The following is a 12216-nucleotide window of genomic DNA, read 5'->3' as shown; positions in this document are numbered from 1 at the left end:
TGGAGGGACAGGACCAAAGGGCATGGCCTCCCACTGCCAGAGGACAGGGTTTGATGGGATATTGGGAAGGAATTGTTCCCTGTGAGGGTGGGGAGGCCCTGGCACAGGTTACCCAGAGAAGCTGTGACTGCCCATGGATCTCTGGAAGTGTCCAAGGCCAGGTTGGATGAGGCTTGGAGCAACCTGGGCTGGTGGGAGGTGTCCCTGCCCATGGCAGGGGCTGGAACAGGATGAGCTTTAATATCCTTTCCAGTCCAAACCATGATTTGCTTGTTTGCCCTTTGTGGTACATGTCCAGCAGGCTGCTTTGGAAGCCCCTTGGCTTCCCAGAGTGGCTGCTGGAATGGAAGGGAGTGACTTGGGATGAAGTGCTGAACCTTCCCTGCGTGAAGGAGAGGGGTAGGATGGCAACTGGTTGGTCCTGAGCAGGTTGGGAGGTGTTCTGTGAAGGGCTGGCTGGGAGGACAAGGGCTTGGCTTGGCTGGAGCCAGAGGAGCAGGGGGTGGGATGGGAGCGGAGGGCAGGACTCGGACTGTGCTGAAACAGCTGGAATGTTGCTGCTCTAAAACCACCGAGCATCTCATTGCACCACACATGTTGTCTTGCAACACAATGCACTGAAATAACACCGAGAGTCTGGGCTGAGCACTTGGGAAATTTTGTTAAGGCTGTAACTCGTCCTTGTCTGCTCGTGAGAGCCCTCCCTGGGGAAGGTCACTGACTTTGCTTTCCCTCTTGGCCGTGTGTTTGACTCCTCTGTTCCTGGTAACCCACAGTCTGTATCTGTAGGACTTTTGCAGAAAAGGTACCTCCCCTGAACGCTGATCCCGGAGCAGAGTATTGGCATTACTTGGATTATAGAATCCCAGAATGGTCTGGGTGGGAAGGGACCTTAAGGCCCATCTCATTCCCACCCCTGCCATGGGCAGGAACACCTCCCACTAGCCCAGGTTACTCCAAGCCCTGTCCAACCTGGCCTTGGACACTTCCAAGGATCCAGGGGCAGCCACAGCTTCTCTGGGCAACCTGTGCCAGGGCCTCCCCACCCTCACAGCCAACAATTCCTTCCCAGTCTCCCATCTCTCCCTGCCCTCTGGCAGTGGGAAGCTATTCCCTGTGCCCTGTCACTGCAACAGGCACACAGTGCTGAAGGGCACTCAGTCTCACAGGGAAGCAGCTGAGATGTGCCAGGTCTGTCCCAGAGTTGTTGGCCAAGGTCACTTGAGTGTCTGCAGTGTTTGATCCAGGAGCACCATTAGTCCCAATCCCAGTAAGCAGTTAACTCTCAATTTCTATTTTAAATAAAGCTCTTGGCATCTGCAGTGGCTGGAATGCCAGCTGCCAGTGCTTTTTTATGTTTTTGGTTGTGCCATAAGGGATGGGGAAGGTCTTACACTGTGCCACGCTGCCCCTCGCAGTCACACTGCCGACACAGCTCGCTGTGCTGCTCTCATTTGCCCTCTGGAAAACCTGCTGTTCAGGACTGCTGACCTCCTCACTCCTCAGGAGCACGTCCTCCAAGGATCAGCTGATCATTTCCTGGGTAATGAAGGTCGTGGAGGCACCTTGTGTGCATTAGTCTCTCTTGCAGTATTCAAGGTCATGCTCCTTTCTGCTCAGACTCAAGTGGCAATTTCCTGGCCCCTGGAATGTGTTCCACAAGGCTGGTAACTGCTCCCAGACCTGGGATATGCTGATTGTAGAGCTGAGCACGGGTTTGTCACGGAATAGAGATCTGGGTGGTCTCAGGAGGCCACAGAAGTTGCTGGTGTTGGCTGACATTGGGTGTTTGCCTTGAGCAGAGGCAGCTGCACGTCCTGTTCGGGGAGAAGATGGAACTGAAGGAACCTCTCCCCAAACCTGCACTGGGCACACACCTGAAACCAGCAGCACAGAAACCTGCAGTAAAGTAGTTGTTGAACTGAGGAATCCAAAGACAAGGGCTGAGAAGCAGCAGTTTGGGTTTTAAATGGGAAGTTTCATCTTTCTTCCTGTACCTTAAAATAGCGGAAGAAATACGTGCAACCGTGTGGGCTTTGCATCCGGATATAAATCCTTAGGGAATATTTCATACAGCAAGAGATTCTACATCTGGGTATCTGTCCCTAAGGAATATTTCATCCATGGGGAGATCCTGTGCTATAACTGAGTGTTGTTTGAAAGCTGACAAGGAGTCAGGAGTGCGATGACTTTAGTGTGATGTTTGAGGTCACAGGCCATAATTCGTGTGGTGTCTGTGAGGGAAATTTATTTGGTCCTGAAAGCGTTAACATTGATGGTAACTTACACAAAGAGAGCTGCTTGCAGCATGGAAAAATTCTTGGAAGTGAGCCCTTCTATCCACACTTGATCTTGGAAAGATGGGATGAGTCTTGTGCTCAAAGCAAATACATCCCTGAACTCTGTAGTCTGGGAAAACGGGGTTTTTTTGACCAATCTGAATATTGTAAGTGGAATAGGAATTGATGGGATAGGAGTAAAAATGGTACTTAATGTTGGCTGTGCTGTGCCCTGTGTGCTCTTATGTCCTTGGTGGTGAGAAAATATAAATATGAGCTGACTGTGGCTGGTCTTTATTCTGATCATTTAATGCAATTCCCAAGGGCTGAAGGACCAGCAAAAACTTAAAATCAGAGGCTGTAATGAGAAAAATCACTGCCTGAGGCTCTCATTGCTGCAGTGCATTTATTCCTTGTGCAACAAGAATATTTGTCAAATGAACCTTGTGTGTGATCACTCGCTCTTTGGTCTCGCTCAAAAATGAGCCACCAAGCATGTGAGCCAGGCCTGACCCAGGTCCTGGGTTATCCTGATGGCTGTGGAGGCAGTGGGATCTGCACCAGACTTTCATAAACTGTTCATTGATGTGATTATTTCAGGAGCAGCACAGCCCATGAGTCTTGGTGGGTTTTTTCCCCTCTGGATCTTTGGCATATTTGCTTGGAAAGCAATGAAAACAGCAAATTAGGGTGACTGGGGGCTTCCTCTGGTGCTTTTGGAAGAGGTGAAGAGGGTTTCTGATGGGGTTTTCTGGAGCTCTGAGCGTGCACAGGCCTCCTGTGCAGCTGCCAATGTCCCTGCTGGGCTGGATGTGAGCTCCGGGCTCTGGGGGCAGTTTGGCACCTGCTCAGATGGGTTCGTGGTGACCAGAACATTCCCCTGAACTGAGGACTTATCTTTGGGATATCTGGGCAACGAGTCAGAGAGGAGCGTGGGGAGGCCCTGGCACAGGTTGCCCAGAGAAGCTGTGGCTGCCCCTGGATCCCTGGAAGTGTCCAAGGCCAGGTTGGATGGGGCTTGGAGCAACCTGGGCTAGTGGAAGGTGTCCCTGCCCATGGCAGGGGGTGGCACTGGATGGGTTTAAGGTCCCTTCCCACCCAAACCATTCTGGGGTTCTGTGAAGAGCCTAAACGGGAGTAAATGAGTGCACTCACAGTACAGTGAGGGAGTGCAGGTGCTGCAGACAGCTCTGCCTCCCCAGGAGCTTTCTGTGGTGGTGCCCGATGTTACAGCTGCCAGCAGTGGCCTTGGAGGAGATGTAGATCTGGGCAGAACCCATTCCCAGCTCCAGTGCAGATCCCAGCTCCCCTCAGCCATTCCCAGCTCCAGTGCAGATCCCAGCTCCCCACAGCTATTCCCAGTTCCAGTGCAGATCCCAGCTCCCCACAGCCATTCCCAGCTCCAGTGCAGATCCCAGCTCCCCACAGTTATTCCCAGCTCCAGTGCAGATCCCAGCTCCCCACAAACATTCCCAGTTCCAGTGCAGATCCCAGCTCCCCACAAACATTCCCAGTTCCAGTGCAGATCCCAGCTCCCCACAAACATTCCCAGTTCCAGTGCAGATCCCAGCTCCCCACAAACATTCCCAGTTCCAGTGCAGATCCCAGCTCCCCACAAACATTCCCGTCCCGTGCTGCAGTGGATTTGTGGAAGCTGCTGAGCTCGTGGTCTGGTTTCTGGGCAGGGCTGGCCAGCAGTGTCCCTGTGCAGTGTCCCTGTGCAGTGTCCCTGTGCAGTGTCCCTGTGCAGTGTCCCTGTGCTGTTGGAGAGGACACTTGGTGCTCCAGAACACTCCTGTGGTGTTTCCTTCTGACCACGTGCTGAGCTTTTCCAACCCTTTCCCAGTGCCGAGTTCCTTTAATTCTGGTCCTGCTGCAAGGGAGGGAGGAAAAGCCCGTTTTGGGGGTGCAGCAGTGTTGGCTGGAGCGAGGCCGGGGTGGTACCGAGTCACAGCAGCACAGGAGCTGCTGCTGCCCTGCACACCAGGGGGATGGTTCACCCCAGGAGCAGGTGAAGCCTCCCTCCCAAACCAGTGCCTCAGGGAGCCTTTGGGTGCCCGTGTTTGCAGGGCTGATATCCTTATCAGCCAGGGCCACCACCACTGGCCTCTCCAGAGCTGCAGAGGAGATAGCACAGTGTGCTGGGAGGAGTGGGAGTCATTTTTTTAAAATTTGTTTCATTTTTTCATTTTTTTCCCCATAAAATCCCAACACGAAGTCCCTTTGCCAGACCATATCTGCACTTGCTGATACTGCACTATGGCTTAGTTTATCTCCTGCCCACTGCTGAGGTTTCCTGGCAGAAAACCTGCACTGTGCACGTGAGAGAGGCAGAAATGTGGTATAAAAGCTAATCCTGAAGGTGTACAGCTGGATGGGTTGTTTTTAGGGTATCCTTGTATTTGGGGTGGGAGTCTTGTCAGTGGGAGCACTGCAAAAACAGAACATCCCTTTTTGGGGAATGAAGAGAAGGGAGCTGGAGCTTGTCTGTGCCTTTTACTGTGATTCTGATTTTGGCAGGAACAGCATTTATAGGTCTGTGTGCATTTGTACAGGCTTTACACAGCACTGCCTTGGGAAACGAGACCCTGCACTTGGCACCCTGCTCAGATATGTTATATATCGGGAGGAGGTTGCCCAGTGGCACAATTTGTGCTGCCCACCCAGCAGCTCTGCCCCTCTTTTATTTAGGAGAAGAAGCCTGGGAGAATCCTGGGTGTTGTTTGCAGAGCCCTTTCAGCTTGGTTTCTTGCCCTGCCCACCCCTTACCCCCACACTCCTTCCCAGCAGTGAGTGTGCTGATGTAACTCACTCACATCTGAGATGACTCCACTCGTGCAGTGCTGACGTTGGCACAACGTGCTCCCGGGATGTCCCTGTTCCTGCCAGGCAGTGCCAGGGCCGAGCGTGACACTGCATCCTGCACTGTGCCAGGGGGGGATTGTCTGACAGGTCACCTGCCCCCAGCTCCTCCAGAGCTTTGTCCTTCTCCCTGAAGCACAGGCTGTGTGTAAATGATGTGGAGCAGAATGTGTCTTCCAGGCTTTTCCTTGTGAAAAACTTGCCCTTCACTGGGGTGGGTGTTGCAGCCAAACTGAATTGGGAAAGCACTGGAGAAAGGAGAGTGAAATCCAGATTGCTGTGCTTATTGCTCACTGGCAGGAGAGGTGTACGGCCAGGTCTCCCCTAAATCCATGCTTGGGTGGTGTTGCTGAGGCTCATTGGTGTTGGGTTCTGTGTGTGGGGGCAGGGGTTTGTCCCAGAAGCTGGCTTGGGAAGCTGCTGGATGGCTTGGAGGGGAATATTCCCTCGACTTGTGAAGGTGGTGAGTATCCAAGCTGCAGAATCCCTCTGGCTGGTGAGGATTGCAACCTGGATTGCATCCCTCTGGCTGTGGGAATTGCAGCTGGATTGCATCCCTCTGGCTGTGGGAATTGCAGCTGGATTGCATCCCTCTGGCTGTGGGAATTGCAGCTGGATTGCATCCCTTTGGCTGGTGGGAATTGCAGCTGGATTGCATCCCTTTGGCTGGTGGGAATTGCAGCTGGATTGCATCCCTCTGGCAGGTGAGGATTGCAGCCTGGATTGCATCCCTCTGGCTGGCAGGAATTGCAGCCTGGATTGCATCCCTCTGGCTGGTGGGAATTGCAGCTGGATTGCATCCCTCTGGCAGGTGAGGATTGCAGCCTGGATTGCATCCCTCTGGCTGTGGGAATTGCAGCTGGATTGCAGGCTTTCCCTTAAACCTGATCCTCCCTAATCTGTGCCCATCCTGACTGTGGCCAGTTGCAGATTAATCGGCCTTTAAATAGAACTAAATCGTGTGTTTTCACAGCAGCCTCAGTCCAACACTTGCCATGTGCTGGTTTGGGGTTGGTTTGTGCTTCGGTGGGTTTGGGGAAGGCAAAAAGAGGAAGGAAAGAGAAAATCTGAGCTGTTTGTCACGTGGAGCTTGTGGTTTGTGAGAGCCCTGCTGAACCAGCTGTGCTGTGCTGAACATGGATCCTGCTCACTGGGAAAACACCTCTGGAGCCACGTGCCTGCTTCCTCTTGGGCATTTCAGTTCTGGGATTGAGTCGTCATAAAAACCCTTTTTCCTTGAACCCGGGGAGAGTAATAACCCCAAGAGGTTTGGTGTCCATGTTCCACCTCTGTGAGCTCAAACAAAACCAGTTCTAAAGTGCTTTTTGGGATTTCTCACACCTAAAAGGGACTGCAGAGATTTCACTGGCTTTATATCCCCAATTACTCTGAACAAGAGACGTGCAAAATCTCAGTTTATTGGGAAATGTGCCGTGAAGCTCTTTGCAGGGGGTTCCTGTAACAGCTGAGAAGCTGCACTGCATCTCATAGTTCAAATATTGGGGATGGGGTGAGGGTGACTGTGAATTCAAGCACCAGATGTGAACGTGGATGCACTGGAAGCTGGTGCCAAGGCAGAAGGGAGGTGCTGGGGAGGAGGTGGTGGCACAACAGCCTTTTGTTGGCAGTGAGAAACAGGGAATGCAGCTCCTGTCCCTGTGGGAATGCCAGTGGGTGCTGGCCCTGCTGCCGGGTCACTGCAGGATGGGAGAGCTCGACCTAATCCAGAGAGCCTTGATAGGCTGTGGATTCTGCAGGGAAATCCTTGTGTCTTGTTGTGGAACAACATCCCGTGGGAAGAGCTAGATGAGCACAAACAGCCTTCTGGGTGCTGTGGGGTCTTGGGGCTGAGTCATCTTTTGTGCTGCCCCTCACTCCTTTTGGTAAGGAAACAAAATCCCCTGAGAGGAATTTCCGTCTCTGTTAATTAAGAAAAGGCTCAGCCTGATTCCCCTGAGGGCCATGGTGATGGAATCTAAAAAAGGTGCTTTGCTGTTCTTGTGGTCAGACAGAGCCCAAATCCAGTCGGTGCCTCCTGTCTGTCCCCAGATACTGCATTGCCCAGTTCTGCCTGGTTTGTTCCTTGTCCTTGATTCCTGTTCCTCCCTCTGCCTGCAGCAGTCCCTGCACCTGACTCCAAAGGGCATTTCCCAGTTATGCTGTGGATATAAATATTTCTCTGTGGCTGCAGAGCCCTTAATGTTATGATATTTTCCAGTGTGATGGAAAAATGAAATGAATAAACTGGTTTCAACTTAATCCATGAAAGAAATGGTCAGAAAAATAGTTCTTAATCTCTGAGTCAGGAGAGGTCAGTGGTGGGAGAAGCAGTGAGTCTGTCATAGAACCATGGAATCACTTGGGTGGGAAGGGACCTGAAAGCTGATCCCATTTCATCCCCTGCCATGGGCAGGGACACCTTCCACTGGACCAGGTTGCTCCAAGCCCTGTCCAACCTGAACACTTCCAGGGATGGGGCAAGATCTGTAGGATGAGAGTGTGAGGCCATTTTTCTGGGTATAACTCAAACTGTGTTTGGATTTCTCTGTGGAGGTGCTTTAGCAATGTGGGTGATGCTGGAAACTGGCCTTCCCAGCCTCGGAGCAGAGCCTCAGGTCAGTGTTTGTGTAGCTCCCTGTTGAGTTGTAGGTGGATAAGCCAGTTTGGAGACCTTCACCTCACCACCTGGAGCATTTCTGGCACCCCCTAGAAGCTGGATGCTCCCAGCCAGGATGGAACCTCACAAGGTCCCTCCGTGTGTCATACCTGCTCTGCTTGGCTGAACTGAGGTAGATGTTGAGCTGCCAGGATGGCAGGTGTGTGCTCTGGTCCCAGAGTTGGGAATCCCTGAGCTCCTGCTCAGTGCTCAGGCTGGAATTCCGCTGTGCCTGGACACAGGTGCTGTGCAGAGCAGGCTCGGTTCCCTGCTGGCATCCTCTGCCTGATCTGTTGGAGCTGTGAGAAAAGAAGTCAAATTTTAGGAGAGGCAAGACTAGCCAGCATGGTGCTGAGCCTTGCTAGTAGAAAGGAAATCAGAGAAATCCCGTTGGCATCCCTCATGCTTCCCTAAGTGTTGGGAGCAGAGTGTGAGCTGGGGCTCTTTGTTCCTTGCTGTGTCCTGTTAACTTCCAGCAGAGCCACACAGTCATGATCACAAATTCTGTGTGAGCAGCATCCTACCAGCATCCAAAGCTCAGTCTTTGGCTGTTGGGATATCACCAAAACCACACCTATGGGGCTGGTAGATTTTGCTCTGTTGATAAATGTGCCTTGTGAGCTCCTACAGAGGAGTTTTATTATTTATATACAGTGAGATTTGGTACAGCTGTTAAAACTGAGCAGCCTTCTGGAGCTCAAGTGTCCCTTCAGAACTGGGAAGCAGGTCTTTAAATCAGGATTTGCTGCTCTTTTATGGCACTGCAGTGCTGTGGAAGATGAGTTGCTGAAATTTAGACTCCAGGAGTTTTTTACTGAAGCTTTTTTAAGGAACTGATGCTGTAAATTGTCTTGTCAAGCTCGGTGTGTTTAGATTTGTGGTGTTAAGGAGCTGAAGCAGCTTCTCCAGTCAAAAAAAAAGGGAGAAATGCTGCAAATAATATTTAACATGATGTTTGAAGGTATTTGCAAAATCTGTCATTGTGAGTGCCTGGGATACGAGAGCTGTGCTGGGCTGTGCATAGGGATGCCAGTCTGAAATTTCTATTATTGTGTCAAAGTAAAAAAAGGCAAATGTGGTTCTGTTCAGAGCAGCATCATCTGATGGCTTGGGCAAAATTCTTGCAGGAATTGTGACCTGTGCATCTGGAGGAGGTTTGACAACTGGAATAGGGGCCTGCTGGCATTGTGGTAAAGGATATTCCTGCTCTTAGAGCAGGGATTCTCCTCTCTGGTGACCTTAATGCAGCCATAAGCAGCACTGTTCTTGCCACGAGAATGATTTGGGGCATAAGCTGTGACATTGTGTCCAGATTCCTGACCTTCTCCTGGCCTGCCCGGGCTGGGCTGTGTCCCTGTGCCTTGGCTAATGGCTCAAGGCTTGCATGGAGCGTGTCCTGGAGCTTTGGGATCTTGCTGCTGGGAAAAGGGTTCTATTGACCTGCCACGTGAGCTCTCCCCAAGCTGGGTGGGTGCTTTGGACCTCCTGTGGTATTTTGGGATGTTTTCTCCCTGTTGCTGTGTCCTGGCCAGCACTCTCTGCAGGGCTGTCAGTGCCCTTCCTGCCTCCCATGCACAGCTCTAATTTTGTATCTCCGAGGGCGAATCCCGTTGGTTGCTCCCTCGCAAAGCTCAAAAATCCTGGAGGCTCAGCTGCCTCCACCTCTGTGTGTTCCGTGCCCATGTTTAACCTCCCTCACTCCCTGCAGCCTGCCCAGGTGCTCCCTGTGCCGGGATTACTGCGGGAAGGGGGGTCAGGGGATCTGCCGGGATCACGTTATGCAATGGTTGAGCTGCCAGTGGTGAATAAGCAGATCCCGCTGACCACAAGGGCTCTGAAGGGCACCTCTGCTTCCCCTGTGTGCACACAGAGGAGCTTGTTGGCTCTGGGCTGGGTCAGGTGCCTGCCTCGTGTGGGTGCTGATTGACGGGAATTGATTTCCCATGCAGATTGGCCTGGGAAGGGAGCTCAGGGAGCGAAATCCCAGTTTCCTTGGGCGGGAGAGCGAGGCTGTTCAACACCACTGTGGTTGATTTAGTGCAGTCACCTTGGAGACCTTTGTTGTGTGGAGAAGAGAAAATCATTTTAGCAGCTCTCCCAAGGTGGGAAGGGATCCCTCCTGGGACCTGCTGCAGCATGAAGGGATGACTTGGGAATGAAAATTGGGGCTTGATTTCTTTGGGGCCAATTTACCCCCTGCAAACAAGTGTAACCACACTGTGCACTGGTGCCAGACTTAACCTGTGGTGCTGAGAGACACAAACCATAAATATTTAGGAGGCTCCAGGAGGATTTTCTGTCCACATGTTGAGCTCAGATGTGGCCCTGGGATAATCTGTTGTGCAGAGCAGTGTGAGGGCTGAGCAAGTCAGAGATATGTTCAGGGCGCTGTAGTTAGGATTGGGGGCTTGGGGGTTTGACTTCACGCTCAGCCAGAGTGACTTCCTTCTACATAACAAGCAATCCCAGGAATAAGGTTGGCAGTGAGTCTCTGGATTGCTGCCCACCCTTCCCTGGGAGGGACTGTGTCTCCAGCCCGTAAAGGACTCAGTCACTGACACTTTCTGAGAGCAGCTCTGTACTGTGCCTGTAAAACCTCCCTCAGGAGAACTCCAGATTCCTGTGCTGTGATGTTCTTATGGAATTACAGAGTCGTTCAAGTTGGAAAAGCCCTCTGAGATCATCGAGGTCAAACCATTAAAGCACCACTGCCAAGGCCACCACTAACCCATGTCCCAAGTGCCACATCTACACATTTGTTTAACATTTCCAGGGATGGTGACTCCGCCACTGCCCTGGGCAGTCTCTTCCAATGCTTAAGCACTCTTTCAGTGAACAAGTGTTTCCTGTTATCTAACCTGAAATAACCCTGGCACAGCTGGAGGCCGTTCCCTCTCCTCCTGTCCCTTGTTCCCTGGGAGCAGAGCCCGACCCCCCCCGCTCCCCCCTCCTGTCAGGGACTTGCAGAGCCAGAAGGTCCCCCCTGAGCCTCCTTTGCTCCAGGCTGAGCCCCCCCAGCTCCCTCAGCTGCTCCTGCTGCTCCAGCCCCTTCCCAGCTCCGTTCCCTTCCCTGCACACGCTCCAGCCCCTCAGTGTCTCTTGTCTGCGGGGCCCAGAAGTGCCCCCAGGGCTGGAGGTGCCCCAGCAGTGCCAGCACAGGGCCGGGCCCTGCCCTGGGGCTGGGACACAGCAGGGCTGGCACAGCCCAGGGGCCATTGGCCTCCTGCCCCCCTGGGCACACCCGGGCTCGTGTCCAGCCACTGTCACCAGCTCCTCAGAGCCTTTTTCAGCTTTCCAGCCCCTCTGCCCCAATCCTGGAGCATTCCATGGGATTGTTGTGACTCCAAGGGCAGGACCTGGCACTTGGCCTTGTTCACCTTCACATCAGTGGCCTCGGTCCCTGGATCCAGCCTGTCCTGGGCTGGGACCAGCAGAGCTGTGCTGTGGAGCAGGGATGTGCTGTTCCCTTGTACAGGCTGGGGGGCTTTGGCCCCTGGACACGGAGTCCTGGATGAGGCTGTTGGCAGTGGGATGGTGGTGGGTAAGGCTGCTGCAGGGTGGGTTGTCCCGGGTGTGCCCAGCTGGGTGAAAGGAGGGCTGTTTTTTGGGAAGTGAGCTCATCTGGGTGAGCCTGGAGAGGGGCTAAGCAATTGTGCCAGTAGCAAAGGTGCTCTGACAGCATCGTGCTGCTTTTGTTTGCCTCGCTGATGGAGAGCTTTGCATGCAAGGTCTGAGCACAAAAAACCAGAAAACACTGATAGGAGAGGATACAAGGAGCCACAAAATGCTGGATGCAAGATAGCAGGGAGAAGGGAGGAAAGCAGCAATAGAAATGAGGGGAGAAGGGTCACTGATGTGCAGGTGGTAACTTTGCTTTTAGGGCAGCCAGAAGCAATGGGCACAGTGGGATGTGAAACCAGCTGCTGGAATGAGGGGGGATAATCCTGCAAGGGAACAAGCTCTGTCTAAATGGTGCAGCCTGTCCTTATTTCTCTGTTTGAGGAGCTTGTCCAGCTCCTTGGATGGGAGTGTGGACTGTGGGATGTCTCCATGGATCTTTGCTGGATGAGGGTGCATTGGTGATGTTTTGGGGACTGTCACTGAATGTTTTGGGGACTGTCACCGAAAGCTGGGAAATAAATTCTCCAACCAATTTGCTTGGTTAGAAATGCAAACTTCACTTTATTAGCAATGCTGGATGCATGGGGATCATTCCTCAAAGCATGCATGAGTAGCAACCCAACAGACCAGGTTATATTCATGACTCTAGTACATATTCATTGTATTTATATTACATATTCATTACATTTCTTGAATACGTACATATATGCTAATTATTTATGTGAACTTATTTGGATATGAGTAGGGGTCTTTTGAGGCTCTTTGGTGGTCACTTGGGAACATCTCATTCCCCAGAAT

General features: G+C 52.3%; 1 protein-coding gene across 4 annotated transcripts in view; it reads left to right on the top strand.

Annotated features, from left to right (window-relative positions):
- OSBP2 (oxysterol binding protein 2) overlaps window positions 1-12216 on the top strand; it is a 105933-nt gene that overhangs the window by 13601 nt on the left and 80116 nt on the right. The gene's annotated exons all lie outside the window — the stretch shown is intronic.

Source organism: Pseudopipra pipra, chromosome 18 (genome assembly GCF_036250125.1).
Source record: "Pseudopipra pipra isolate bDixPip1 chromosome 18, bDixPip1.hap1, whole genome shotgun sequence".
NCBI lineage: Eukaryota > Metazoa > Chordata > Aves > Passeriformes > Pipridae > Pseudopipra > Pseudopipra pipra.
This window is presented reverse-complemented; position numbering and strand designations above follow the sequence as displayed.